Genomic DNA, 14611 nt, shown 5'->3' on the forward strand with positions numbered 1-14611 from the left:
CATTCAGTACTTGTTGAGAGAAATATATCTACAATCAAGAATTCATTATTAGTACTTGCTTAAATGAAAAAAATATTACATACGTTATCAACTCAAGACTTACAATGTGTTTCCTGTGAAACACACTTGTTTGGAGGCAAGTGCATATCCTTGGCCATGTAAGCATGTTGCACTTTGATAAACCACCCTTCAAGCATAATTTTGAAAGAAATGATACGTCCCTTCCAGTGATGTTTTATATCCTCTCGTTTTCTTCTTTTCACCTTGTGAGAGTCCTTGCAAGAGGGAAGCATGTCAGCCCAATTGTTTACGCTAAATATATTTGGCTCCCAATTTTTGTCAGCTCCCTAGCTATACACGGGTGAAAGAGTTTACTAAACAAGAAGGGCGCCTTTTGGATGCCATACTTAAATTAAATTCGCAAAGAAAGAAGCTCACCGAGAAAGGTGAATGAACTAAAAAGTAGATAAAGAAGCTCACCAAGAAAGGTGAATGAACTAAAAAGGAATATTAAGAAGACTAATGAAAATATATTGGGTGCCAAAAATTTCTCGACTTTCAAAAAAGTCATCATTAACTTCACAACATATTTATTAGGCCCTTTGTCAGATTTTATAAGTAAATAATGACTTTGATACTACCAAAACATGTCAAACTTTGGAGATTGTGGCTAAAAAGGAGGAGAGAATCACGAAGTGGACTCTACTATCTCCAAAAAAGAGGAGACAATAATACCCTATTCTTTCACACGTGGCAAACTCTCTTTGGCCCTTTTCTTAATCCCGTGATTAACAAAAGTGCATTTTTTGAAGCGTTTTTGACCCTAATGACCTCTTCTTGATTGGTATGTCCTATAGGTCCCCCACTACCTCTTCCCCAAGGCCTTCCTCTCTAAGCTCCCAATCTCATGTTTTGCATTTGCCTAGACAATCCATCCTCAATCTCTAGAGCTAATTGAGCATTCTGTCTCACTAATATGTGATAATTTTGCCCATTCCCTTGCTAGCTTTGGTCTCTACTCTTGATGTTTGATGTTCTAAAAATTTCTATGTTTTTTATTTTCTCAAAATTTATTTTTCTTTTTTCAATTGCAATCATCACTACTTTCTCAAATGTGCTTGGTTCCTTAATTTCTAAATTAATCCTCACCTCTCCTTGTAAATTTTTCACAAAATATTTTACTTTTAACATTTTAGGTTCTCTCTCTCTCTTGTACCTAAAGATGTGTTTCAACGATCCCAAAGCCGAGTGAATTCTAAGGCAAAAAATTATATGGTATGATCTTCTTTTTCTTGGCAAAGTTCTATCTTTCACCAAAGGTCTTGTGAAGTTTCAATCTCCTTAAATCTATCAAGAAATGACTGTTTGGTAGCTTCTTATTCTATGGGAACAAGGAGATTTCTCAATCTCAAACTTTTTTCATAATCCTCAAACCAATTTCTACCTTCGTCCCAGAATTTAATTTTTAGACTTTTAAGTTTCAGTATTGGATCATTGATTCACTAAATTATGCATCTGAGCTCCAATTTTTCAAAGAATCACTGTGAGAATCCTCTCCTCTTTTGAACCATGAAATTCAGGGAAAGAATTGGCCATTGTAAATGGTTACTCTATCAGTCCAAAAAAAACCAAAAACAAAGTCAATCTCGGCACTCCTCATGTGGGGGCACCAAAAAAGATATTTCACGAGCGATGATTGAGACAAACCCCACTCACAACCCAAAAACATGTGAGAAAAAGGGGTTCTAGTAATTTGAATGAATTTTTTTATGAATGAAATTCAAAAAGAATAAATTTTCAAACACAAATAAACTGTCAACACTTACGCCTCATGTAGTCATAGAATACAGACACACAAAGCAGCAAAAAATAACCAAGCAATAAATATCCTACCTCAATTTGTCCAAAAATAAACATCGTGAATCCATAAGACTTGCTACTTTTGCAATGCTCAAAAACCTAAAAAGACCAAGCTCTACACAAAAATCTTTAGTCTCTCCAGTAAAGTTTTTACTTTTATGTGACCCTCCTCTTCTCACATTAGCAAAGTATTTGGAAAGAGAAGGGCCCCAAGCTCTAATCCTTCAAGAGTTTATATACTTTCCTACTCTCTTCAAACAAGATATGTGTTTTAAATGCTTTAAGGCTTTTCCTTTACTCTTTTTCTTTTTCTTTTTTTAAACTTTGAGGCTTTTTCTTTTTCTCAAATGCACAATTACCAAGAATAACTTCGATATTCACCCTCCTTGTATACACAATCATTCCATTGGAAGTACGATAAAGGCTACCAAATCCAACAATCACTCTATGTACCATCTATGGAGACAACATTGGCTACCTCTACAAAGCTACAGCTCTTCAAAAAACCTTTTCAGCTATTGCATCAATCACAAGCCTTCTCATGGCCATGATTTCAAGGCTCTCACACTTGATGATAGCCAACCCCACTCAAAGTTCCTCCTTCGGCACTAATCCATCCATCTCCAACATGATGCATACCTCCATTTGATTTCACGACCTTTTAGAAAGACACATATAGCAGCTTCTACATTCTCTCCATGTAGACTACCACCCACATCCCAATCAGAACAAGCATCCAACCTTGCACACATCCGTTGCCTTTCCAAGTCTTAAAGCTCACAAAACACACTAAACTCTATCAACACAATCCACTCATTCTTGATCATCACAAACATGGTAGTAGCTTCCTCCTAAAAGCACACTACCTAGAAGGAGTTGTGAAGATTATGTCGACTAGCTCACAAAAATCTAGCCCTTAAACATAGAAGGGCTCTCAAAATCATCAGCCATGACTATAGCTCCCTCCAACAATAGAGTCCCCTAGAATGTCATCAAGTAGCCCATAAGCAAGTATTCAAATATTCATTACAATCAACCTCCTTAATCATGTGCCCTAAAGATGAACCAAGTAGGTCCCCCTTTACAAATATTGAAAGCATCTTCAATCCTATTCCCCTCACCATGCATGCTGCCCTAGCATCATTGAGGTAGTCTTAAAGTACACACCAAACTGTCCAATAAGGTCTTCACTATCAATATCAAGCTTCTTGTGACCAAGGAGAGCATTTACACAACCTTAGAGTGACTCATAATAGTCCCATGTGTGCATACTTGCTGCTTTGAAAAACTCTTGTTCAATGTTAATATCAAGCCTTCTAGCTTGTGCATCTCATGATTTATCCACAATTTCTATTAATGTTTCGAAAATCCAAGATGCATGCTTTTAACCTAGTGTCTCAAGATAACTAGGATGTTTTTTAGAAAATCTCAGTTTCTCATGCAATGGATTTCTTTCTTGGTTTACGTATGATTGCTCTTTGTTGTGTGCTTTTTTGGAAACTTGAAACACCACTTAATTTATTTGTGAATAAGTGTCTCTATTTTTTATTTTATCCCACTATCTCCCTTAAGTTTTTTTGAAGAAGTGCAAATATGATTTGAAAAGAAGTGCAATACACAAAAAGTTGTATACACTGAAAAAAAATTTCTAGCCTATCGAGAGTGCCCACGTGTCATGCAAGATGCAAACACAATTTCTTGATTATATTATGACTCACCACTCACTGAAAAGAATAATTATTTCTCTCCATTGCACCCACCCAAAATCTCACAATCACTCATGAAAATTGTTCTTAGGATGTTGACCAAGTAAAGAACCCTTTTCACAAGTGGGAGCAACCTTCATAACCCTGAAATGGATGTAACCACCTTTTCCACTCTATTGGAGATTCCTAATTTCATGATGAATATCCCAACTCTCGTGCATGCAAATAATTGTGTGTGCTCAATGAAGGTGCTCTCTCAAGTGCATGTGCATCTAAGCCTTATTGTATATAGCTATAGTGGGCATCATGTCATGTTAGGACTCAACGATGGTGCAAAGAGTGCACCAACTCAACCCATGGCATGGAAGTAATTGAAGAAATTCAAGAGATGACCCCTGATTAATGCAATGTATCTAACAAGTTCAATGTGAAGTGCTCGTGAATCAATAATCCTTATGATGTGCAAAAATGTTGGCAAGAAAATATACTTGGTTTAGGATATCTAGTAACTACAATCAAAATACTTCCCCAATCTGACTAAGAAAACACCAATCTCGACCAAAGCAATCATGTTCTCAAGTTGAACAAATCCAAAATAATGACACAAGCAATTCCTTCTCTAGAGAGACACAAATAATCCAACTGAAAAACATCCAGACAACCAATCTCGCAAACAATCAAACACAAAAAATCCTACCAACAAGACATAACTCTAAGGGTTTTCAGATTTCATGAAAATGTTTAACAATGCTATTGGAATTTTTGTGTATAAACACATATTCATGAGCTTAACAACATAGCTATAGAGGATGATACCTTAGAGTGCTCGTGATTGCGTGTAAGAGAGAATACATCTATGGAGAGAAAAGAGAGGTAAGATAGAAGTTAGATGAAAAATAGAATCGTAATCTTGTTGTTGATAGAGAATGATTGAGCACTAGTATCTTATCTCATGTGTCCAATACATCTCCCCTTCTCCAGCAAATAGAGGAGGATCAACATAAGCTCATTAGAAACACATATTTCAACACCCTCTCTAGCTCAAATACCATATTAGAACAAAAAAAAAAGTTTTCTAGGTGGCATTCACTTTGTAAATTAAAAATAATCACAAAATCTTAAATGGATTTTTAAATCAAAGATAATCCTTTGTAACTCTTTGTATTAGTTAGGAAGGCTTTTGCCATATTGTTATGACCTGATGAGTTTTTTATTTTTCATTGAAGAAATTCATTTTTACATGAGGATATTTGGAGTCTCGATATACATAGGCATATTTTTTTTCATTGATCTTGATGAAGTGATCCAAATTTAATTTACTAGCCCTCCCTTGCATGCAACATGCAAATATGACATTGTGGACATCGTATAAACACATCAAGTACAAGGCTTGGAAGCTTTTTGACCTTAGGACTGTTAGATATGATCAATGCCCCACCATCATTAGGTGCTACCAATGATCCATGGTGCTCAAAGTTGTAAGGCCCCCATTATGAGGAGAAGCCAAATGTGAGCCCGGACATTGGTTGAGTCCTGACTTGTATATCAGATGAGATCTATGTGACCGGATGGCAAAAAGGTGACTGTTGTGGGTCTAATCTTTGGGTTAAACAGAGTGGTTAAGCTGGTAGCAACTCGAGGTGCATTGCATCGAGTTGCGATGTGCCTGATGGTAAAGGGAATATTCCCTAGAATATTCACTGGCCGACTAGTGGAGGCTCATATGGTAGGTCGGTCAGCAGGCCGACCTAACAACCTTCGCGGGCTATAAAAGCTAAACCCCTTCGCAGCCATCTCTCACTCATCTTTCACCCAGCCAGAGTTGTTGTTCCAGCTAGCCTTAAGCTTTTCACCTGTCTTCTGTCTAGATCACCATCTAAGCTTCACACAGTGGAAGCGCACAGGTGGACAGAGCCATCTTTGTATCAGTTGTTTGGAGTTAAAAATTTTACTGATTCTCCTCTTATCTTTTGTGTACTCTCTATCTCTTTCTCAAATTCTGTTCGCTTCGTCGTGTAATATTTTACAAGGACTACTCTTTCTAAGGTTGATTGAAGAAAATGTTGTATTCCTCCTTGTATAAAGCCTTTTGCATATGAACTTGGCTTTAAATTTGGTGTGGCTGGAGGCTTATTATAGTACTAAGGTTAAAACCTTAATGAGGGCTATAAGCTTAAAAATTATGATGGAGTGCTTACTTGTCTTAATCATGTGCATGATCTTACTATGGCCATGGTAATGGGGATAAGAAGCACTAAAAGAAACATTCAGTTGTCGAGGGCAGTAGCTAGGCAAGGTGATCGATTGCTATCCAAGATATTGATAGTGATGAAGAGGTGGAGGGAGTCTCTATTCATTGGATTACTAAAGATGAGGATGATTCATAGAGTCAAGTTTTGCCAGCACTTTTGTCACTATTTGGTCATGATGCATTTCAAGACTATGAGGTAACTCTAGATCTTGTTGAGATGACAAGCTCAACACATGCGGACATTGATGATGGACTACGGGGCTAAATGAGTGTGTACGTCTACACTTAGCATGTCAGTCGTCATTATGATCCTCACATGGCCACTAACTTATCACTGATTGTATTTAGTTTGTTGCACCTACCTATAACTGGTATAGTTATAGCACCAGTCGATTATTATAATTAGTTATGTACTATTTAACTTAGTATGCCACTTTCCTTTATGTTGTATCTTATCTGTATTTTTTGTATATTGTATTGTGTATGGAAGAAGAATAATAAACCAACAAGAAAAAATTTTGGCTTCCATCTCTCTTCTTGTGTTCTTGAGTGAGCTCCCTCTTATGTGTATGGTGTGTGATTGACACAACAGCTCAAGCAAGTCCCTCCACTATGCAATTTTGGACATGGTATTAGAGTAGTGCCACTAAGAGAGGCTGGTTTTGAAGGCTGAAGTTAAGGAGAATAAGCAAGGATTTGAGCAAGTAAGCAATGGGTAAGGAGCTCTCATTCTTCCACACTCTCTCTCTTTTGTGGATAGTTCCTGTGGAGGCATTGGAAGCATGGTAGAGTGAAAATCTCATATTGTTGTGAGATTTGGTGTACAAGCAGGGTACTATATATTTTGCATGTAAGGCCTTAGGGGCTTGCGAGCTGCTTTTCTGGGCATTTAGGGCTATTTTAGGCCCCATTTTAGAGCTACAAGATTGCAGACAATAGTTTCATGGTATACTGAGATTTCAACTATATCGACCAAAAGTTGGTGCGCAGATCGGATGCCATATGCTTGTGTAGTGAATGCCGGAAGGTCCCCAAGAACAAAAGAACTCTATTTTTTGCACAAAACTCAAGGTAAAAAGCATGCACGATATGAACAAGAGACCAATTGGGTGCAATCTCCCCCCATGCCTTGTGTGAGCACTCCACAAAGCATGTATTTTATGTATTAATCATCTTCAAGCTCAAATAATAGCCCAAATTACAAAATAGCATGCTTTTGGCTTTTGAGTTTGCTTTAGCACAAAATAGAAATAAAGCTAATGGGCAGTGCCCAAAGAGTCAGGCGTACCCAATACAATGTCCAAATACAAATATCATAATCGTGCGTCCATGCGCATATAAAATAATAAATAAATATCCAACGCCTCAATAAATAGGTGCAACAAAATATAGGCGCCATGCCTAAGTTATGCGCCCATCAAAATATAAGTGATAACTCGAATACTCGCTATCCTCCAATGCTTTTCTCCGCCACTGCCGCTATCTCTACACATCAACTGAAGCATTCACAATCGTTAGTAAAATAATATAATTAAACCGACAAAAGTGAATACCTAGCAGTTTTCAACTACATAAATAAATCAACTGGTTAGACATCAATCCTAACCTTAATTTATTACGAGTGCACACTCTAAACTCATAAACGTTTATTAATTTAATATACATTTTGAATCACCCACTATGGAATCACCCATGTGCACACTAAATTAATGAAACGCCCGAAAAGGATAGGCATCCCCATCAACTTCTCGCACAAAGAATCCACTTTGTGTATGAGCCCCGATCATCAAAGTTTACGGAATCCACCGTAAAACAGTCTTTAAAGTGTGCAATAAATTCTTTATGCCTAGGGTGCATATGATTTTCTTTAACTTGCAGTTCATTCACCCAATTTAGATAAGATTTACTACTTTTGCGTAATGCACGTTTAGCTTGAGTATGAGAAAGCAATGGAAAAGCATTAGATGCATGCATACCATACAATGTAATATGTTTTCCTTGAAAATGAATATTAATTGAATGTGTGGAATAATCTATATTAGGGTTATGCTAATGACGCCAAGGCATACCTAAAATAATATCACTGGACTGTAATGGTACAACTAGAAAATTCCTTCTTTCAGTGTATTCACCAATTTGAATTTCTAAGTCATGCACCTCTTGTGTTCCATTATACCTTGTGCCTAAGAATGCTACTTTAATGCGATAATGCGTAGGAACAGTTTGTAATTTCAATTCTTTCACTAGCTTTGCAGAAATAAAATCATGAGTCCTACCATCATCATGCAAAATAATTTTTTCTTTTCCATGCACTAAACATTTCATTGTCAATAAAGAATGTGGAGTTGGCATACCCGGTAAAGTATCCAAAGGAGTAGTAATGTCGTCTTCATCTTCCGTGAAATCAGGCATTTATTCATGTTCTTCATCTTCCATTGCTCCAAGATAGTTGATATGGACAGGTGGCTTCTTCGATTGGCAATTGGCTGCTAGATGTCCAAGTTGGTGGCATTTGTAACACACTATAGGTTTGGATTTAGATACATTGTTTGCAATGGCAGGAAGTCTAGGAATATTAGGATTTGGCTGTGAAATTGGCGTAGGGTTTTGATTGGTATTGGATGGTAAAGCAGGTGGTTTTGCCCAAGTCTTACAGAAAGATGATGAAGGAAAACGACCTTGATTAAATCTTCTAAAATTTGAGTTGAATTGCTTAGATCCATAGTTACCATTGGCTTGAAATTGCTGTGGACGCTTGTCTCTTCCTCGAAGCTTGTCTTCAGTGTCATGAGCTAAAGAAATTGCGTCTTCAAGAGTTGCAGGCTTGAACATATTGACTTCAGCGTAGTAATGCCCAAGTAATCCAGACATATACTTGCGCTTGTGTGTTGTTTTAGGTACGTCTTCAAGCATGCGTAACTGGAGTAATGCATTCCAAAAGCGTTCAGTATACTGAGGAGTAGGCTCACGATCTCGTTGCTGAAGAAGGTCCCATTGCTTTATGGATTTTTCATGAAATTGTGGAGGAAGGAAATTCTGCATAAACTTCTTCTTGAAATTCTCCCAAGTAGTGGGACAATCTATGCTCTTACGAATCATGGTCCACCAAAGAGATGCTCTATCCACTAAATGATTAGTGACACACTTGATTTTATCTTTTTCTGCGTATGTTTCCTCATGAAAGTAATCATCAAACTGACTGATGAATGCAAGAATAGTTTTTCCATCTCGAGTGCCATTGAAAGTACTGAATTTGAAATTTCTTTTACTTATCTTTGTTTCTTTGCGGATGGATTGAGCTTCGAGAGTCGCGTCGATGGTACGTCAGATGAGATCTTCAAATTGTGGTTCCTCTTTGTCGATAGTCGATCTTTGTAAATTGGCCAATTGAACTTGTAATGCTTGCCGGGCTCGTCGTTCTTCATCCAACTGCATCATAATTAAATCCAGCTTTTGCTCCATCATAGGTTCAAGAAGATCGCCTTCAGCCATTAAATCATCCATATGTGGTTCCGTCATCCTGCAAAACTTCAAAAGACCTCACACTCTCAAAATCCAATTAGCGGGATGAGTGTAGCTCAAGATCGGGTATACAAGGCTTATATATATATATATATATATATATATATATATATATATATATATATGTATGTATGTATGTATGTATGTATGTATGTATGTATGTATGTATGTATGTATGTATGTATGTATGTATGTATGTATGTATGTATGTATGTATGTATGTATGTATGTATGTATTTGTGTGTGGCTTTCACAATCTTCGTCTTTGGCTATTGCGGGATTTGTAATCTTTGAAAAATCTGTGTTTTATCCTTCTGCGTGTGTTGAAACTGGTTCAACAAGCCTGCGTATGCAAATAGTACCTTCCAAAGAACAACTTTGCAGTTCGAAATTTCTGCGCAGGAACAGTCCTTCTAGGAGTTTTGGACAGAAGTCAGTTCTGACTTCAGTTGACTTGTCTGACTTGCAGAGTTGCAGACTTATGAGACTTGCAGAGTACCAGAACTTGCAGAACTTGAGTGACTTAGAAGACTTGCAGAATTTGTAGACTTTTAAGACTTGCAGAACTTAGGAAACTTGATGAACTTTGAAGCCTTGTGTGATTTGAGGCTTAAGAGACTAAGCTTTAAGCTTAGTAAAACAAAATCGTCGAATTGTAGGGGGAGGGGCCGTTTTCTCACGTGAAATTTCCGCCAGGATGCCACCCTGTTGCCGTTTGTTGACGAATTGAAAAATATAAGCTTTTTAAGCTTAAACTAAGCTTATTAAGCTTATTAAGCTTACTTAAGCTTTTAAGCTTATGGATTTTGAAGACTTATCTCTCTGTTTGTTGACGACTTGAAGAAGAGGATGTAGGAGTGGTCCTCCGTCGTTGCAGGCCGGTCCTTTGCGATCAGATGATGGAAACAAAGGTTCTTGACCGCCAGGAATCCACCCGTATCGACCGTTCACGATGAGATTGACCATAGAGCTCGATCGTTCCAGGAGCTCCGCCTTCGCACAAGATGGGTAGCGATTGGAAGCTCTCGATCTTAGCTTCGCTCTGATACCACTGATGCATAGATCGGATGTCGTATGCTTGCATAGTGAATGCCAGAAGGTCTCCAAGAACAAAAGAACTCTACTTTTTGCACAAAACTCAAGGTAAAAAGCATGCACGACATGAACAAGAGACCAATTGGGTGCAATCTCCCCCCATGCCTTGTGTGAGCGCTCCAAAAAGCATGTATCGATCGTTCGCGATGAGATTGACCATAGAGCTTGATCGTTCCAGGAGCTCCACCTTCGCACAAGATGGGTAGCAATTGGAATCTCTCGATCTCAGCTTCGCTCTGATACCATTGATGCACAGATCGGATGTCGTATGCTTGCGTAGTGAATGTCGGAAGGTTCCCAAGAACAAAAGAACTCTACTTTTTGCACAAAACTCAAGGTAAAAAGCATGCACGACATGAACAAGAGACCAATTGGGTGCAATCTCCCCCCATGCCTTGTGTGAGCGCTCCAGAAAGCATGTATTTTATGTATTAATCATCTTCAAGCTCAAATAATAGCCCAAATTACAAAATAGCACGCTTTTGGCTTTTGAGTTTGCTTTAGCACAAAATAGAAATAAAGCTAATGGGCAGTGCCCAAAGAGTCAGGCGTACCCAATACAATGTCCAAATACAAATATCATAATCGTGCGCCCATACGCATACAAAATAATAAATAAATATGCAACGCCTCAATAAATAGGTGCGACAAAATATAGGCGCCATGCCCAAGGTATGCACCCATCAAAATATAAGTGATAACTCGAATACTCGCTATCCTTCAATGCTTTCCTCCGCCACTACTGCTATCTCTACACATCAACTGAAGCATTCACAATCGTTAGTAAAATAATACAATTAAACCGACAAAAGTGAATACCTAGTAGTCTTCAACTACATAAATAAATCAACTAGTAGAATCAATCCTAACCTTAATTTATTACGAGTGCGCACTCTAAACTCATAAACGTTTATTAATTTAATATGCATTTTGCGAAATCACCCGCTATGGAATCACCCATGTACACACTAAATTAATGAAACTCCCGAAAAGGATAGGCGTCCCCATCAACTTCTTGCACAAAGAATCCACTTTGTGTATGAGCCCCGATCGTCAAAGTTTACGGAATCCACCGTAAAACCTCACAGAATCCACCGTGGCACAGAATCCACCGTGAAATATACCTCCTGGCATCAAAAGTAGATGCATATGTTGCAGATTTTGAATCTGTAATTTTTGAGGTGTTTGCCAGGAAGCAAGCATAAGTTTTAAACAAGTTGTAGATTACATGTATTGTTGTGAGCAATCAACAAAAAAGGTTGCTTGCTATATTGCTGTGCACTTTTTGTGAAAGGTTGCAAAATACTTGCTTGTTGTTTTGTATTTTTTTGTGATAATGGCAAAGAACAATGGAAATCCCATCATTGAGAAGTTGGATAAGAACAACTACCCTTCATGGAAGTTTCACATGACAAACCTCCTCATTGGAAAGGGTCTTTATTAGTGTTTCAAGTGAAGAAAAAGAGACAAAACTGAGTATTCCTGCGACTGCAGATGAATTAAAGGCATGGAAAGAATCGAATGTAAAAGACAAATAGGTGATGTATTGGCTATCTATAGTCATTGATAATATTATGTTGGGACACATTAGGAATGTAGAAATATCGCATGTATCTTGGACAATTTTTGAGAACATATTTTCAGTAAATACAAAAGCACAAAAGATTCAACTCAAGCAAGAGTTGAATACCTTGAAGAAAGGAAAAATGTCTATCAATTAGTATGTTTGGAAGATGAGGAGCATTGTAGATGCTTTAGCAGTGATTGATGCAATGCCTGATGATGATGATTTGGTTTCATCTACTTTGGTTGGTCTTAATAATGGGAAGGCTTGGAAATCATTTGTTACACTTGGATTTAGTCTCTTACATTTCTTGAATGTCCTAAACAACCACTTGTCCATTTGATCTTTTACTTAGACATGAAAACTGGCTCTAAGTCTTGTCACATTCTCTTAGCAGGCTAGTCACAATTCTCATAGACACAATCAATCACACTTTTCCTAAGAGACACATAAAATCATACTATAAATTAGAATCCCATAGAAATTTAATGTGTGGACATATAGGATACATATAGTGCTACGATATCCACCCTCTCCAAACTTGCATATCCTTTGGCATATGCCATTCTTACTCTTTTGCAAGCTCAAGGTATTCTTCATTCTCCATAAGCTCTATACCTTATTCTTCTTCAATATCTTGCTCTACCTCTTTATCTTCAAGCTCTGGCTCTTCATCCTCAACTTTGTATCATCTCACTTACGTGTGGCATTATCATTCAAATATTGAGAATAGTACTATGTATCCATCATGGTTGATCACTCCCTACTTTGAAAATAGTCAACCTAGATTACCTTGTAAAAAATTGCTCATAACTTTTGATCCATAACTCAAATTGTCAAGTTTTCTAAAGAAAAATTGTAGCCCCAATTCTAATTTATAGTTTTTGTGAAGACATTAGGATTAAATTCTCAAAGATGTAGTTCAAAAAAAGTTCTATGCAACCTATAATTCACTTTTCCTACATGCAATCCATTGTAGACATTAACCATTTGGAGCTTATATCCTCCATGTACAAACTTGAGTAGTGAAAAAATGCAGTAGGCTTGTTCCTTAAATATAAAAGCTCATCTTGGATGTGTGACCTACCATAAAAACCTATTTTATTATTCTAGATTTTGAAAACATCACATCTATCTGAAACAACTAATTGCAAGTACAAACGACCATATCCATCGCTACTCATCATCTACAATATCAACTATCAACTCAAAGTCTTCCTTTTTTGCTCCAAATTCTTCATCTTTTGCAAGCTCTTCTCCTTCTTCTTCTTCTATAATGTCAACATATCCTGTGTCTTCTTCTTCCTCCATGAAGCTCTTCCACATCATAGTCTTCTTCTTCTATCTTCTTGAATATTTCAATTCTCTTCCCTACTATGGGTATTGTCAAGGTAGTACCATCCAACTCTATTAAAGCATATGTTACATGTCATAGGCATGTTTTACAAGATAAGTTCTAAACCATTTATTTTCCATTTTCCTGATAGTGTTATGTTGGTTCTTAGGGGTACTTCCATAGAGCAAAACCCAATCCTCTTCTATTTCTCTAGCCCTCAACTTATGTCTACTAGTAAATCTCTTCTTATTTTGCAATCTTGCCTCTTTGAGTATCTACAATACTTTCTAAATATCTTTAGGTCTTCTTTCAAGATGTTGAATTCTTGGAATTAAAAGCTCTTCTCTAGTCATGTCATCCAGCCATGGTAGCATACTCCAAGTGACAACATTGGTCTCTATGGGCATCATTGGCTTATGTCTATTCAAAATTTTTGTAGGCACATACATGATAGATCACATCATATGTGGTTCAGTCTGCCCATAGAGCATGGCAACAACTATGGCCACTCTTTGATCTTTCCTTCCCAAGTCTTAGTCAATAGGTAGGATATGCAACTCATCTCTATGTCCAACTGAAGAATATATATGACAATCTTTGCATGTCTCCACAAATTGAGAAACATCTCTATAAATCCCTTTCCACCAGTAGTATCGTTGAATGTAGAAGGTTCGATCAACCAACAAAAACAATGGTATTCTTTTCAACATTGCAAGAGTAGATGTGATAACATTTCCATCCACATATTCGCTCTCCCCTGTGGGATCTAAGAGTGATACAATGCCGACTTTATCTTCCTTTCCCCGAAGGCAAAGGATGTGAGAAAAATTTGTAACGATGCAAGACTATCTTCCAATGTAAAATAATCCCTTAGTCATGTGCGAATTGTAATCAACTCATGGTTGGCAACACAAGGTAAACTCCTTAACTGTTATTTAATGTGAAACCTTCATAGGATGGATGTGAGACTTAATGTAAGATCAATTCGTGTACCATCGATGTGTATTTCATATAATCTTTACCATGCATGTATCGCCTATGTGCATAACCCTCAAGATAACCTTATATGCTCTGCATGCTATGTATGATTTTGTCATATAGCACTAGGATGCACTGATTGTATTTGGGTACAAGGATTTGTGTGAACCTCAATGTGCCATGTGCATAAATCTACGCAAGGTCATTTATGGTTACGGAGAACGTGACGCAGAAAGAATTATCCTACGAGCCCTTATGAGTTCATTAACTATTGAAAAATAAATTCAAGATACTTTTTG

This window comes from Lygodium microphyllum, chromosome 3 (assembly GCF_053477565.2).
Source record: "Lygodium microphyllum isolate KBCC chromosome 3, Lygodium_microphyllum_v1.1.10, whole genome shotgun sequence".
NCBI classification, from domain to species: Eukaryota; Viridiplantae; Streptophyta; class Polypodiopsida; order Schizaeales; family Lygodiaceae; genus Lygodium; species Lygodium microphyllum.